Source organism: Megalopta genalis, chromosome 11 (genome assembly GCF_051020955.1).
Source record: "Megalopta genalis isolate 19385.01 chromosome 11, iyMegGena1_principal, whole genome shotgun sequence".
Classification (NCBI taxonomy): Eukaryota; Metazoa; Arthropoda; class Insecta; order Hymenoptera; family Halictidae; genus Megalopta; species Megalopta genalis.
In genome coordinates this window covers 5,179,023-5,194,441 of record NC_135023.1, presented here as the reverse complement: position 1 = coordinate 5,194,441, position 15,419 = coordinate 5,179,023, and the positions used below count along the sequence as shown (strand labels likewise).

Genomic DNA, 15,419 nt, shown 5'->3' with positions numbered 1-15,419 from the left:
CTTTATTCTGTATTACTCAAAATTAACGATCAAATGCAATTTATTGGATCGAACAATTTTTGGGCGTGAAAAAAAATTAATCTACATCGATTGCAAACGGTACGACTCGAATAAAAAAGTATTTGCATCGTTAACAATTTTTCCACGTTGCAAGAAGTATTTTCCCTGTTTTCTGCTCCATCCGATTGCTTCGATTCGAATGTATTCGAATGTACGGAATCTGCGATTTAATAATAATTACGTTACCCCAGGGAAAGCAGAACAATAGAACGTTTAGAGGTTCGTCTCGAAGAAAGGAAATGCAATTCATTTAATTCGTTAGGTTCGCCGTTCTCGCTTTGACTTATTTTTTTTTCTCCAGCTGGCAGGTTAAGTATTCAAAAGTGCAACGCAGCGTGTTATCTAATCACAATTTCGCTGCACACTCGGCTCCTCTCGCCCCCGACACCGCTGAACTAATTAAAATCCAGTTTGCTATCGTCTCTGCATCAGCGAAAAAATCCCCCCAGCGAAATCACATCATTATTACTCTCATTTAGAACGCAACAACAAACCGCGGCAAACACGAAGTCAAACGAACTCCGAAACACTCCACTGCTTTCCGTGGACAAGAAAAATAATGATGATCGTTAAACGCGGCCGTAATTTACCGTCGCCATCAATATCAGTCTTCCTGAACAGAAAAATCCTCCCGGCATTCTTCGGAACAGTTCTTTAACCGAGAAAAATAACGTTTCAACAACAACGCGATTAGAATGTCGTTCGACTGGATCGATCCAAGGAGCAAACACACATAATATTCGGAGCATAACTTCCTCCCGACGCCGACTATACCGCCCCGCACCGCTCCGCACCGAAATATGTATCAATAACGGCCGTTAGGAGGGGCTACTTACCGGTTAATTAAGATCCCGCGTGATAAATCTAGACCGGGCACAGTTACACGTGAATTAATGATTTCCATCGATCACGTGGCGAACGCCGATCAATAATGCGCCAGCCGCTCTCTCTCTCTCTCTCTCTCTCGCTCTCTATCTTTGTCGTGTAATCAGCCGCGATATCGATTTAAATAATTCCTAATTCGCAGCGAGACCGACGTCCACGTCGATACCAATCGAGCTCGAGCTCGATATTGTCTCGAACCCGGCACGATTCTCTTCGAAAGCACGAAACCAGTTGGAACACGTTTAATTACCGATCGGAAGACCGGCGTATCGAGGATCGTTTGTCACGATGATCCTCCGACGAGTCAATGCCACGCTCGAGAGTCGAAGAAATCATTCATCACCGCGATCCGCGGTGTCTCGAGCGATTATTCGCGGGATCCACGCTGCACGACTATCTTCGCCATGCAGAGATCGTTAGAACAACCACTCGGATCGAGGGAATCGGCCCGCCAAATTCAAGCTTCGCGTTATTTTTCATACGACGCACTTCTTCAAGATACCTGAATAAATTTCGAGCCTTCGAACTTTCATTGATATTTTCTAGAAATTTCACGACACTTTTTTCGCAGTCTCGTTGTTATCGCGAAACGGAAGCAAGGCGATGTAATTTCTCCTCGCAAAAATTCGATCGAACATTGCCCCCGCGAAAATGACAGTTTCTCGAGGGTTGGTTCGAGGAAAGGGAAAAATGGAAGGGACAGGCTGGATGTCGGACAAAGGGCCCAGAAGGACTGGACTGGCTATCGCGCCGATCTCCGAATCGAAAGGGAAAAGGAGGAACGAAGAAGAAAGGCCGAAGAGCGAAGATCGAACCTCGCGGCGCGTTCCGTAATTTCAGATAGAGTCGGTGCCGGGTGTTATTAAACCCGATAGGCCAGCGAATGTTTCTCCCTCGCGGGTGTTCCCCGACTTCAATTTAAATCGGTGACTTTGCTCTTCTGTCTCCCCCTTCCCACCTCTGCCTCCTGTTTCCTCGCCACGATCGCGTGTGTTGCTCCGCGCACATATATCTGTCCTTCCAGCCAGGAATCCCTTCGGGATCCGGCGAACCGAACGGAGAGGATCGAGATCTATGGGAAAACGCGGGACCACCGTCCTGCCCCCAGTAATTATCGCTTTGGTTATTCAGCGACCGAGTGTCGAGCCTCCGAAGATTTCGACCCTTCGCCCTGGAACTTCTCGTTCTTCCACGATTCTCTGGAAGGTGCGATCTTCTAATTTTCGCAACATTTCGAACGGTGCAACTTGGGAATGCGAAGCACGTTTCAACGAACTCGGACAGAAATTTGCGATTCGTTTCGCAAAGGGTCAATGGAGAAATTGAAGCTCGAAGTGCAGAAAAAAGGGGTCCGAATTTTCGAGCGAGCAAAAGAATTCATTCGACCCGATCGCGCGGTGCGATTGATCATCGATTCGCCGAAGTCGCTTCCCTGCTGGATAGGTGCTCGGACGAGCCAGCGAATTTGGAAGAAGGAACACTGCTGCTCGAATGCACCGCTTAGACATTAAAGTCTCCAGCATGATTATCAATTCATCGGCACGTAGGTCGCTAATTTCATGACGAATACAGAATCGTTGACTGACTGGAAATTTGAATAATGAAACAGATCGTTGACGTCAGTCGCCGCAGCTTTTCACAGTCCGAAAGTCCAAGCGTTTAGAACCAGAACCAGAAGAAGAAGAAGAAGAAGCAGAGGGGTTCGAAGAGGTGGAAGCGTCGATTGTGATCGACTGAAAAGCAGGAGAACGGTGATCGTCCTGGTTTTCCGTGATAGATGGATCGCGGCACGGAAATAATAGGAAGATCGGCGTCGATCCATGACTCGATCATCGGCGCGTATATTAGCCGAGCATTAGTTTCGAAAAATTTGCGCTCTCCGTGGGAGCTACAACGTTTCTCCTCCATATTTATAAGCCTCGTATTACTGAATTCTCGCTTCGACGATAATTGAAAACCTGCTGAATTAGCTATTAATTCTTACGGTTTAATTTATGCGAAACGAGCCATAACTATTCATAGACACGGCCGATACTCCATTACAGTCCGGCTAAAAACTACAATCCGTATTCTCCTCGTTTCTCCTCCTCTTTTTCTCTTTTCCCCTCTGTCTGTCTCTCTCTCTCTCTCTCTCTCTCCTCTTCTCTCCTCTCCACCCTGCCCCTTCCGACCTATTCCCTCATCCCGCCTCCTTCTCGTTCCTCTTTGTTCCGCTCTTTCCCGTTTGGTCCGCGAGGACCATTTGCATATCCGCGTTGTAACAATCATCGAGAGCCAACGCGAACAAACGAGACGTCTTCCAGCCAGAACATGCTCCCGATAGCGAAATTAAAAGTATAATGAACGGGCTATCCTTTTCTCGCTTTGTACGAGAAAATTGGAGCAACGCGAAGTTTCTTCGCGCCGAAAAAATTTAAGAGTCATGGATTAAACGTGTAATTATTGTTTTTTCGAGGATACTGCGATGTTTTTCACAGCAAGTTTGGAGCCGTAGTTCGGCGAAGGGTTGCTTGAAATTTGTTCAAACAATTTCCTACACCTGTCTTCGACGCGAGATGTTTTGGGACCGAAAGAAAACGACTGAACAAGTTTTAGGTAAATATTTGAGGATCCGAGCGCGAGCAGAGAAACTGGAAAAAGAAGCAGAACAAGTAAAGATGGAGCCAACGATTTGCTTGGAATCATTCGGAGCACGGATCTTGAGAAATTCTTTTTGAGAAGATAGCTGCTCCCATTCTTGAGCAAAAATAATTTGCTCGGTCCCTCGAGAAAATGTCTTCGGCTCTTCTTTGCCAACGGGAAAAATGCCTGAATTCGCGAGCAAAAGAAAATTGCCAAGTTGCTAAACAATTACAGAAAAATCTAGTTCTCTCAGGAGTTCTCCTCGGCAAGAAGAAGATAAGAGAAACTTCTTATAAAAATAAGAAATATCGCCTCGATTCTCATACAAGAAAATTGCCAAGCGATTAACAAGCTGCAAGATGGCTGCTCCGTCGAGCAAAGAAAATTGTCCGAGCCAACGGAAAACCTGCAGAAGAATTCGCAACAGCCGAGAGTTTGACGTTAATCGCCCCAAGAAAGCCATGAAAGGAGGAAACTGCAGTCCGCAGTCGGCCAAGCGTCGCCAGACCGGCCGACGTGCGTTCTTCATGGCGGAGAGTCTCTTGAAGAAGAATAGACGCTGGTCGGGCACATGTGGCCGTCATTAGTCATTCGAAATTCTTCTGTCTTCGCTTTTTAATTCGTTGCATCGAGATCGCGCGGTTTCACGGCCGCGTCGAACCAGCCGGAGGGCAGCAAAAGAAGAAGAAGAAGAAGAAGAAGCAGCAGAAGAGAAAGAGGAGAAGGAGGAGGAGGACGACGTCGTCGACGACGAAGAAGAAGAATAAGGAGAAGAAGAAATAGGAGAATGGTTGTAAAGGGAGGTGAAGAAGTGCACATTCGGACTGGATGTTCCTCGTAGGGTGGGGGAATGAGAGAAAATCACGCGTGGTTCGTCATAAGAGGAATTCCTTTAGCGATACTGGGCCCTCCATCTCCTCCACCTCCTCATCCTCCGCTTCTTCTACTCCTTCTTCTTCTTCTTCTTCGTCTTCTTCTTCCCTTGTCCCGGCCGTTCTTTCGTCTGCCCTCGTCCTCCCTTCTGGCCCAGAGACCCCGTGCTTTTTTACTGGTTTATGGGATTTTTTTCACGCGGACCGCCGAGTCGTACATCAGAGAAGGTCTGAGACTGAGGTCTTTCTCTCGTTTGGCTCGTTTCCTTCTCTCTTGTAACAGCGTGCTCGAGCACCGTTCTCTTTCGTTTCTCTGTTCGCCGTTCGAACGAAGGGTCGTGTGCGTGTTGCTGTTGCTGCCGCGAGGGAGAAGGAAAGAGGAGACGAACAATAAAAAAGAGCAAATGCCAGCCGCCATAAAAACAACTGAAAGTATTAAAAACTTTAGGCCTTTTACTGCCCGAGCTGCCTTCTTCTCCGGGGAAGGTACAGTCGGACGTGGACGAACGACCGGCTCGCTTCTCCTCCTCCTTCTTCTTCTTCTACTTCTTCTTCTCTTTCTTCGTCCACGTCCTCTGGTTCTCAATGTTCTCTCGTTGCCTCGACGAATCGCTGATCGAACCGTGGCAATTGAATTTGGGACTCGCGAGACTTTGCGGATCCCCTCGCGATCGACGTCAACTCGGGGCACGGAATCGTTCTTCCAACGATTCTCTGCAACCGTTCGCTGGAATACTTTTAGACAGACGGTGATCGGCAAAGTGTCCGTTCGGTGATGAAAAAAAAAGTTAAGCGTCCAGCGTAGAATGCAATGACGCGCTGTTTTCTTAAACCGGCGACTCCGGCGCCGAACGTCGACGTAACAATAATCACGGCTCGCGCACAGAAGCAATAACTTCGAGCGGGATAAAATATGAACGGATTCGAGGCAAGAAACGGCGCAGCCACGATCGGTCGGAAAGTCATTTTTACCTGACAAAGTGACACTCTGTTCACGATCCTTCTAAGAAGACTAATAATCACTATTAAAATTCTCCGTTTCTCCGCTCGCGCATAAGAATATCGGTTTCAGCTCGATGAATATCGGTTTCTCAGCTTCTCACATAATCAGCATAAATTACCTCTTTGCATACACCGGGGAGAATAAAAAGCTGGAACACGCGTTTCATAGATTTTGCTCGATAAAATTCTTTTTTACGCTCGTCTGAAAAATTTATTCGCCGACCGGCAAGCTCTCTCTCTCTCTCTCTCTCTCTCTCCCTCTCTCTCTCTCTCTCTCTCTGCCCATTCGGAGCAATTCGACAATTTTGTGGACAGCTTGTTTCGCGCTGTTGCGCTCCGATTAATTCGATTTTCTGTGCGTTGCCAGGCGACGCGTCGATCGTCGTGTATCTTCGCGATAGCCTTTTCCATCTCGCCGAGTAATGTGTCATCTAAATAGCTTTCGGGGCCGCTGGAAATTATCGAGGATCGTCGCGTCGCGCCGGCAGGCTAATTCCCGCGGGCCGTTGATTGCGAGCAGCAAATTCCACGGGCCTCGAACGGCGCGAGAACGGAACGGCGAGCCGAGAAACCCGATCCAGAAGGTGGATCCCTTGAAAACCGTGAAACAGAGGAAAAGGGAAGCCGCCTGGGTGGCGGATTGGTGGAACCGGGACGAGAAAAAGGACGAGGACGAGGAGGAGGAGGACGAGGAGGAGAGGAGACCGGTGGATCAGGGGGGAGGACTCGTAAAATTATCGTACTTTAATAAAACGTGTCGTGCAAAACGCGAGGATAACGAGAAAATATAGGGTTCGAAAGACTCGTGAAATTTATAGAGCGATCGCCGAAGATGTAGGAGACGGAGACCGACGGAGAAAGAGACGAAAGGGAGCACGAGCGAGAGAGATCGAGAGAAAAAGAGAGAGAGTAGAGGGGGAGCCACTTTTTGGGATGGCCAGGTCGGGTTTAGTTCGGAAGCACAATAAGATACCGAATAAATCAGCCGAGTACCGTGCGCATCGAGTTGAAAAGTCGATGGTTTACGAGCGTGAGAGAGAGAGAGAAAGAGGGAGCCGGGAGAGGAAACGGCGTTTATTACAAATCCGAGAAAATCGGCGATTTTCCGATCGGAAAATACGGAAATCGACGAGCGGACGAGGTATCGCGTTGCACAGCGGCGATCGCAATCATCGGTCTCGATAAACATTTCCACCGAGATTCCTGGAACTCCTGCGGATTCATTAGCTCATTTTTACGAGCGTGAAAATAAAAACGCCGGCGTTAAATCGGTTTATATCTGCTCGGAGACATTAATAAACACGCCGGCAGCGGCTCTCAGCCGGTCCCCCGAGATTCCACGGGATTTTTGCCATGGTCCAATTCTCCGGGCTCTTTCATCCCTCGGATTTTTACTGCTCGGACAATTCACGACCGCGATTCGAGGTGGAACACTCGGAAATAAAATTTCATTTCGAACGGGCTCGCGGAATTATCCGGCTCGGGTTCCGCACTTTCCGTAATCTCTGCTAACTGCTGTCCGAATCGGTCTGCGAAATTATCGGAAATTCGTGCAAGATGAGACGCTTTATGAAATTGTACGTTGTATAAAATCGTACGCGAGACCAAGATTCGAAACGTTCGTTTTGTCCGAAGCCGGTACACCGTGCGATATGTAAGGAAATGCTGTTTTGCAACTGTGAATAGCTGGTCTCGCGTGAAGTATTTGCATGAAGTTTGCAATTATTAACCTTTTGCACTCTGCTGCTGCAGCCGCGGAGACGATTCGAATGTGCTCTACAAGTTACCATACCAATGGCGACGATATCGTCTGCGACACCAACTCCAGAAACGTTCCTCGTCTTTCCTCCCCGAAATTTTCAGAGCGAAATATTATAATACAACGACTCGAAGATTCAATTGCCAATTAAGTTCGCACGAATTTTCGCCGCTAAAAGTTAAACATATGTAAAAACCTCATCTTTTAGCAGTTACGAGTCATCTACCCCTTGCTCTTAGCCCTTCGATTCTCCAACAACCTTAATCGGAGCAACCTCGCAGCATGAAACATTCTCAGCGGATTCGACTCTAAAATCGATGGAAACTGGAGCGGTAAAAAATTCAAATCTCTCTAAATTCGAACTCCGATTCGTCAGGAGTCTCGATCGAAACGCATCCCGAGGTTCCCGAACATCGAAAACATTCGAAATTAGAATGTCCGATCGAACCTTAAGCCGAACGAATCCAATTGCCCACCGGTATCGGTTCCCAAGCATCCCTCCACCTTCGTAAAAACCAGAATCGAAGAGCTTCCAATTCGGAAAGCACCTCGAACTGGAGCAGCGGAAACTTTTAATCGTTCGCCGCGCTAATTCAAACACGGCTAATCTTCGCGGCAGATTACGATAAGTTGGCCGCGGCGCGGGGTGGTTCTGCGGCGGTCGCGAGATAGATACACATTGGGAAGAAGCGGCTCGCGAGGAAAAGAAGAAGCGAGGAGGAGAAGAGCAGGAAGAGGAGCGGCAGCGCGTGCACGGGATTCGGTAGCGGGGACCGAGATCGTGTCGTGACTTTCCTGATTCTCTAATCTGGGCAAACCACCCCCCGACGCCCCCCGCAGCCGAGCTCCGGCCCGTGTCCCCGTGTCCCCGTGTGCCCCCGGAGGGCACCACGGCCACGTTGTACCGCACTGCGGAGGCCCCCGGCCGCAGTAAATCTCGCGGACAAACAATCATAATTTTCGAAGAGCTAACAAAAAGCAAGAGACTCTTTAAAGGGAGCCGATGCCAGCCAACATGAAATGCGGCCGCCTCCGCGCCTCCAATTGTTTCGAGGTTTTCTTCCTCCCCCTTTCGCCTCTCCACCCCGTCCACCTCGTTCGTTTCCCCCTCCTCCTTCTCTTTCTCTTTCTTCGTCTCCTTCTACCGTCGCCCCTCTTCGTCCCGTCCGTGTATTCTCGTTCTTTCCTCCTTTCTCGAGAGATTCGACCGTGTATCAACAAGCATACTTCCCCGGTACACGTTTTTCCCATGATTTCTTCATTTCTTCTTCTTCTTCTTCTTCGTCGTCTTCTTGCTCTCCACCGGCAACCCTCCCCTCGTTCTCCACCTTCCTTCCTTCCAGGCGGTTGTGTTCGTCTCGTCTCGTTTCGTTTCGTTTGGTCTCATTTCCTTTCGTTTCGTTCTCGTCGGACTCGTTTTTTCTTAAATGCTTGTTTATGGCTCGTCTCGTTACTTGATTTGCCTCCGCTGCGGTTTTGCTCCGGTTTTTCGGACGGAGATTTCGATGCGCGGAGACGGAACCGGGACTGATCGATATCTGGACAAGCTGCTGATGTCTGTATCCACCGACTGCCGTTCGCTTTCTGTTCTGCGATTTATTTGCTCGGGACGAGCCGGCTTTGACGCCATGCTTCCTCCAATCACCGGCTTCCGAGATTCATTGTCTCGCAATTATCGAGGTCATAGAAATATTCCTCTGAAATAATTGTTGGCAAGATCTCTGCTCGAGCTCGAAATCTAAGCAAATCGGCTACAGTTTAGCTTGCCTTCAGGAATATCTGTCGTAATCGATCAAGATCTCTTCGATAAAAATGTTCAAGCAAGATGAATACCATTGCTTCTCTAGATTTGGAATGGACGAATATAAAAAACGAGCATCCAGCTGTCAGCGAAAAAAACTGGCGAATCCACTTTATCAGAATCGTTCGTGGAACATCGGAAACGTTTTCTCGAACCAATCGAGAAACAAGAACGACGCCGAACGAAGCGAATCCTACTCGCGCACGCTCTAAACTATAAAACAGCGTGGTGGAGGCAGATTAAAAGTGCTCCGTAAAAATCGTCGATCAAGACACGTAAACCGTATAACCGAATGCCATCAATTAGGTAAAACTCGCGGCAACTTCCACGACAAACCGAGTCGATGGGAAACAATAACGCTTAGCTGCTCCATTCGCAGAAAGCCGGTATTAGAGAGCCCGAGTATCGTTCGCTGATTACAAAGGAGCGGGAACATTTGAGAATTCACGGTGGCTGCGCGAAAAGAACGGCGCGGTTCTACGGCAGAAACACTCGGCGTTATCGTGGCCCGCGATTCTGATTACAGGCTGCTCTCGAGCCGGAGCTCGAGCTCGAGGCGGAGGGCCGCGGATCGCCATAAAAATCCAGCCCGTGGCTGGCCACCCCCGCGTTCTATCGCGTGTCTTTCCGCGCGGCTCTCGCCTCGAAAATCTCCCTTCTCCCTTCTCCCTTCCGCGGCCGATACGATCGGAGCGCGGTCGCGCGAACCAGAAAAATTATTGGCGCGGAGCGTTTCTCGCGGTTATTTCCAGGTGCTGCCGGGGCGAGCAACGCTAATTTTCCGGTCCGACCGAACGCCGCCAGGAGGAGAGAAGGTCCGAGAAAGGTTGAAGAAGGTTGTAGAAGGGCGGAGGATGCGTTTTCCTCGGCCTTCGAGCGCGGACCGAGCCGGCCAATTACTCGTTTCGCGCGGCCGATAGAAAGCGAGACGAGCCGCGCCGCGGATCTCGCCCAGCGCGTTTCGCTTTTCAGAACACAATTTGCACGGTCCCGCAGTTTTTCCCCGGCGTTCGACGCGGTCGCGGGAGTAATTCGAACAATAACGCGGCCCGTCGATGCTAAATCCGTCTTCCCTGGGCTCGAGGAATCCCGGAGCCGGCTAAGTGGCTGCCAACTGACTTTACAGCCGCCCCATCGCAATAACCCATCGCACTTCCCTGACATAATTTGAACACTTTGTTGCCGCGCGTGCCGCCTCCTATAAATTATAAATAAACCCGCCGGATTTTCGCGGCTTCCCGATTACCAACCCATTCGCCTATACCTGGGAATTCGAGGCCATCTCGTCGATGTTTGCCATCGTCAACGTCTGCGGTCTGCTCGATTTAGTGGCTCGTTTTTAGATCGTTTCTTTGGGACATCGCGATTCTAGTTCCTTAAAATTAGATTGCAATAATAATCTTCGTCTGTAAAACAACGAGATGTACGTTCATCCTCTGACAGAATGGCGCGAAGAATATTTACCGCAGAACAGTTCGAGAGCAGAGCAACGACATAATAACGATAACAAACATTGTCCGACAGTCGACTGTTTAATTATCCCGACAGCTTCGGGAACAGCGATCGTTCGTGTATCCAGCAAAGAGATTCGAGACGATCGATATTCATCGAATGAAAATTACTGAATTACCACGGAATCGTTTGTACGCGTATGATAATCGCGGCATCGCGGAAACGAACGGATTCGCGCGAAGCCGCCATTTTCCCGGCGATATGGAAAATCCGTCGAATACATGAATGTCGATCGTCGATTTATCTCTCGTGGATCTAACGAAGGAGTCGAGAGAGGCTCGTGCGAACATTGTAGGCGCAATTAGGGCTAATTACGTGTAAATTAATCTCGGTTCTTCCAACGCGCGCGGTCGTGTCTCGCGAAAAAAACGAAAGGAAGAAATGCTCGAGCTACAGAGGCAATCGAGACATCAACACTTTTTCCAGACTGCGAAAAAATCTATCCATCCACGATCTTTAAAAACCTTCCTAACCTCGTGACTAGACAGATTCGTGACGTCAGCGTCGAAGTATCCATCTGGCTGGTGTCAACGTCGCCGGCGAACTGAAAATCTAGCGGTACGGAGGCAAAATTCCTGATGTCAGTGGCGTGTGACTGCCAGATCCTTCGGTATCTCCTAAAACACCGTTCGCGCGTCGTCGCCAAGGCAAAGCGAAAAGAATCTAGGGGTCTCGTGGAAAAATTCCCGGCAACGGTATCGATCGTCTACGCGACTCGCTAGACCAGTCGCAACCATCCCCTAGCACCGGTCGACGTCTCAGACAGACCGAAAATCCGCGGGCATCGCGAACAAGGACGCTTACCTCGTGTTATCTCAGCGATTGTCCTCTTCGCGGCTCTCCCCGGACAGCATAGTCCTCGAGGAGCCCCCCGATACCCCCTGAGGAAGAGTACAATGTCCCAGGACGGTCTATTCTTCCCCGATCCTCGCGTCACCCTGTCTCATCGCACTCACTCGCGACAGTCTACCGGCGACAATGTCCAGGTCCTCGGGGCGGGTCGCTCTGTCGTCGAGCCACCCTCTGGGTCAACGTGCCATCGGAAACCAACGAGAAATCGACACCGTCCGGAGAGGGGTTGGTCTTCGATCACACTGATCACGGTATTGGTAGCAATCACTCGGCCAATCACACCGTCCACGATGAACAAAAATAATAATAATAATAATAATAATAATAATCAATCACTGGTTCTGTTTCCCGTTTCCAAGTCGACGTCGCACTGCGTGTCATCGAAGAACCGTAGCCGGCCGACCTCGCACGATTTCGTACCGCGGCGCGAAACTGCGTCGAGTGCCAGCCACCCTCTCGGCGCGGTCCAACAAACCGGAAATTCGGCACCACCACCGATCATCCACCGGGTAGAAGTCGATAGACGCGCGATGCGATGCCACTGTCCTCTCGCTCTCCGAGAGCCCGCGAGCCGCGTCTCCGAGTGGCCCGGGGGCGGCGGGGGAGGGGCTCCGTTCCCGAACTGGTGGTGGCAGAGCTCCCCGAGGGGTGGGGCGTTTGCGCGTTCGCTCGTGTGCGCTTGTGCGCGCGTGCACGGCGCGCCGATCGCGAGATCCAAGCCCCGAGAGACGCGCAAATCTCCGCGGGAGGGAGAAAAGCGAGCGGAAAGGTAGCACTTTTGCGAAACCACGGTCCGAAGGGGATGATCTCGAGCAGGATCACTGGGTCTCCACGGAGGACACTCGCCGCTGTTCCGCTCGGAGCTGCTTCCTACCACCTGGTGGGGCTCGCCGGTCCACGAAGTGGGGGTGTTCCGCGGTTTCCATCGGTAGGGGGTGGTGCTTGCGACCTCCCGCGAGCGTCTGCGAGCGTCTTGCGACCGTTTGCGAGTCTCCGCGTGCGCGGACGATGCTGTCTGCGAGGATCGAGACGTCGACGACGACGACAACGACGACGACGACGACGACGATTTCAACCCCTCGGTCGACAGGGGTGGAGGAAGACCGTGGCCGCGCGTGTGCAGCGGAACGCAACGTGCGATTGCTGAGAGAGAGTCTTTCCCCGAGCCCAGAATCTGAGGCAAGCGAGTGCGCGTGGCTCGGCTGGCGCGAGATGACTGAACCCCTCCGAGGGGCGAGAGAGAGACAGAGAGGTGGGGAGCGGAGCTCTCAGCCCCCTCCCTTCGGCCCGAGCTGCGCCACGGTTCGCGGTCCCCACCGCCGTCTCTGGAACGATGCCCCACCCCGTCGAACGGAAAGACAAGCAACCGTTCTCCCCGCCCTCGTCTCCTCCTAGTCTCAAACGTCGCTCGCCCCCACCACCACCCTCTCTCTCCCTCTTTCTCTCTCTCTCCCACGCTCCCTCTCTCCCTCTCTCTCAACCCTCTCTGTCGCGACGGGTACGACGGGTCCTCCGATTGCTGAGACCACAGCCACGAGGAGCCAGAGCGGGACCACGCATACGCTTCTGCCACCGTCCAACGGAGCTCTTCTTCTGATCTTCGTCTTCGTCTTCGTCTACTGTCGCGTACTCGTCCACCGGCTGGCGAGCGCGGCGTGCTGCGCCCTCCGGCTCTGTCTCTATTTCTCTCTGTACCTCTCTACCTCTCTGTCTTTCTTCGTCTCTCTCTCCCTCTCTCTCTCTCTCTCTCTCTCTCTCTCTCTCTTTGCCCGTCTCTCTTCCTCCCAGAGAGACCACGTCCACGTGCTTCTGCTTCTTGTCGCCGATGCACCCCGCACCTGGTGGGGGTGATTGTGGGAGGGTCTCCGAGCACGATGCTTGATGCTGATCGATGAGGATGCTGCGCGCCGACTTAGGACCGACTCGGCATGATGAATTCGAGCGGGACCGGGTGACCCGCGATGCCACGGGGCTCCGGGCGGTCTGCGGATTTTTTCGAAAAATTGATGAGCTTTGGAAGTGGTTCTGGGTCTACGCGGTTGGAGGAATTTCGGGATGGCCCGGTAACGGGGGTTGGAACGGCGACCATGCTTTCGATAAAATTTCTCACGATTTTGGAGGGGCTCGTGGGATATTATGCTTTTTTTCTATGCGTTACCTTGACGTAGCATAGTTTAATTGAATTGGCACTAATGGACGTGTCTGATTTTTCGTGATGGTATTTCAGAAGGACGCTCGGAGTGCGGGAAATTCGGAACGGTGCTTCGCGCAGTCGGTGTTTAATCTAGAATCTAATAAGGGCGGAGACTTTGGCAATTTTTCTTCGAGGCATGCATTGCACCCTGAAGAAACTACAATCTTCCGGAGTAATCTTCCGTTTCCAGGGGGTTCGGCGTTCAACCACCCTTGCGCAGAATCGCCGGTATCAGCCAATGACGTCACCCGACTCCCCCGAGCCACCCTGTTTAGGACCCTCCTACTTTTCACCCCCGAAAACGAGATGTTCATCGTCGCCGCTTATCGATGATGCGATTAGCTGGGGTAACCACCCCGATATCCTTTCAACCCGTTGCTAATTGAGTCGATCAGGAGGATCCTCGAGATACAGAGGGTGCCGATAATGGTTTCGACGTTCTCGATGTCCCGAAACTTGAATTTCTCGCAAGCTCCTGAACGTTATTTAAGATAGAACCGTACCAACCCCCAAAATCACGAATTGCAACGAAGCGGCCATGGAAACCCGTTCGGAATCGAATTGTGCAGCACCCTCCGCGTTACAAAGAGATCGTTCTACCCCTGTTTACGAGTATTCAGCGAAACTAGCCTTCCCGAGGCGAGTGGTTGCATCGCCGGCTTTCCATCGCTTTCCATAGTTACAGTCGCGGAAACAAAAGGGCGCAGGCTCGACGTGGCGCGGCGCGGCGCGGCGTCCGGGGGAAGCAGAGGCCGAGGGTAGCTCCGGTCCAATAATGTCGAGAGTTTCGCCACCCTCCGTACGTTCTCGAGACCCTCCCCCTTTAGCGTCGCCACGAGTCCCGTATGGACTTTGGCTGGATTCTCCCGCGGAGGTCGACTCGTAGACATAATGGAGTAACAATGTGCCGAATTAGCCGAGGCGGCCTGGCTGAAACAATGCCGCGAACGATCGAATTAAACCGATCCCCAAAGTGGTTCCCATAGACGGGACCCGAGCGCGGCAGCTCGTGGCTTTCGCTTCGGCCTTCGGTGCAGGCCAATTCATCCTCCCTTCCAGCTTTTAGATTGACATTTCCGAGCTATTTACATCGTGCGGGTAGTTTATGGCCGCGGATTAAGGATGATTAAAGCTGAAAAGAGTCATGAACGAAAATGGGCCTGATTCACGGGCCGGTCGGCTTGTGAACCACTCTCTTTCTCTCTCTGTCTCTCTCTCTCTCTCTCTCTCTCTCTGCCTCTTTTCGATTCACCGGTGTGATTCGACATCCTCATTTGTCACGATTATGCTCTCTGTAAACGAGACGAGCCTCTCGTGGATCGAGCCGCGGGTCTTCTACGGGGACATTGTCGGCCCCGGACCAGATGAATCTGGAACAATGCGGTCACGATCGGCGATTAGGCTTTCGGACACCTTTCTCTTGCAGCCCGACCCGTGTGCATCGTCCACGCTCATTTCTCGTTCGAGTGGATTAGAGCTGCTTCTTGTGTGTCGGTAATAATCTTGAACATTGCATGAATGGCACTCAATTGGATCTTCGAGCGATTCTTAGCCGAGATTTTATGGGGATACATACTCTGTGGGCTTCGTTCTTCGCACAGCCGTGTATCCTCCTTGCTGTATCGAGATCGTATTCCCGTTGCGAGAATTAAAGTTGAATCTTGCGAAAGAAATGGTTAACATTATTGTTTTCGGTGCTGTTTCGACTTCGATTTTTCTCCGACGATTTCCGCAACTCGATTCGATAGACAGAGATCGCGAAACGTATCCCACGAAAGTATATTCGAAATGCGCGAACCGGATCGTAAGTCCAGGCCCAGCATCGGAATGGAAACAAGCCCCGGACGGTACGAAAATTAG

General features: G+C 51.1%; 1 protein-coding gene across 3 annotated transcripts in view; it reads right to left on the bottom strand.

The window, feature by feature from the left end:
• LOC117225913 (zinc finger protein castor homolog 1) overlaps positions 1-12,583 on the bottom strand; it is a 125,398-nt gene extending 112,815 nt beyond the window's left edge. For all 3 annotated transcript variants that reach the window (XM_033479754.2, XM_033479757.2, XM_033479755.2), the window contains exon 1: positions 11,318-12,583. The gene's annotated coding sequence lies outside the window, so the exon portion shown is untranslated. The remainder of the gene's footprint in view (positions 1-11,317) is intronic.
• Positions 12,584-15,419: the final 2,836 nt, after the last annotated feature.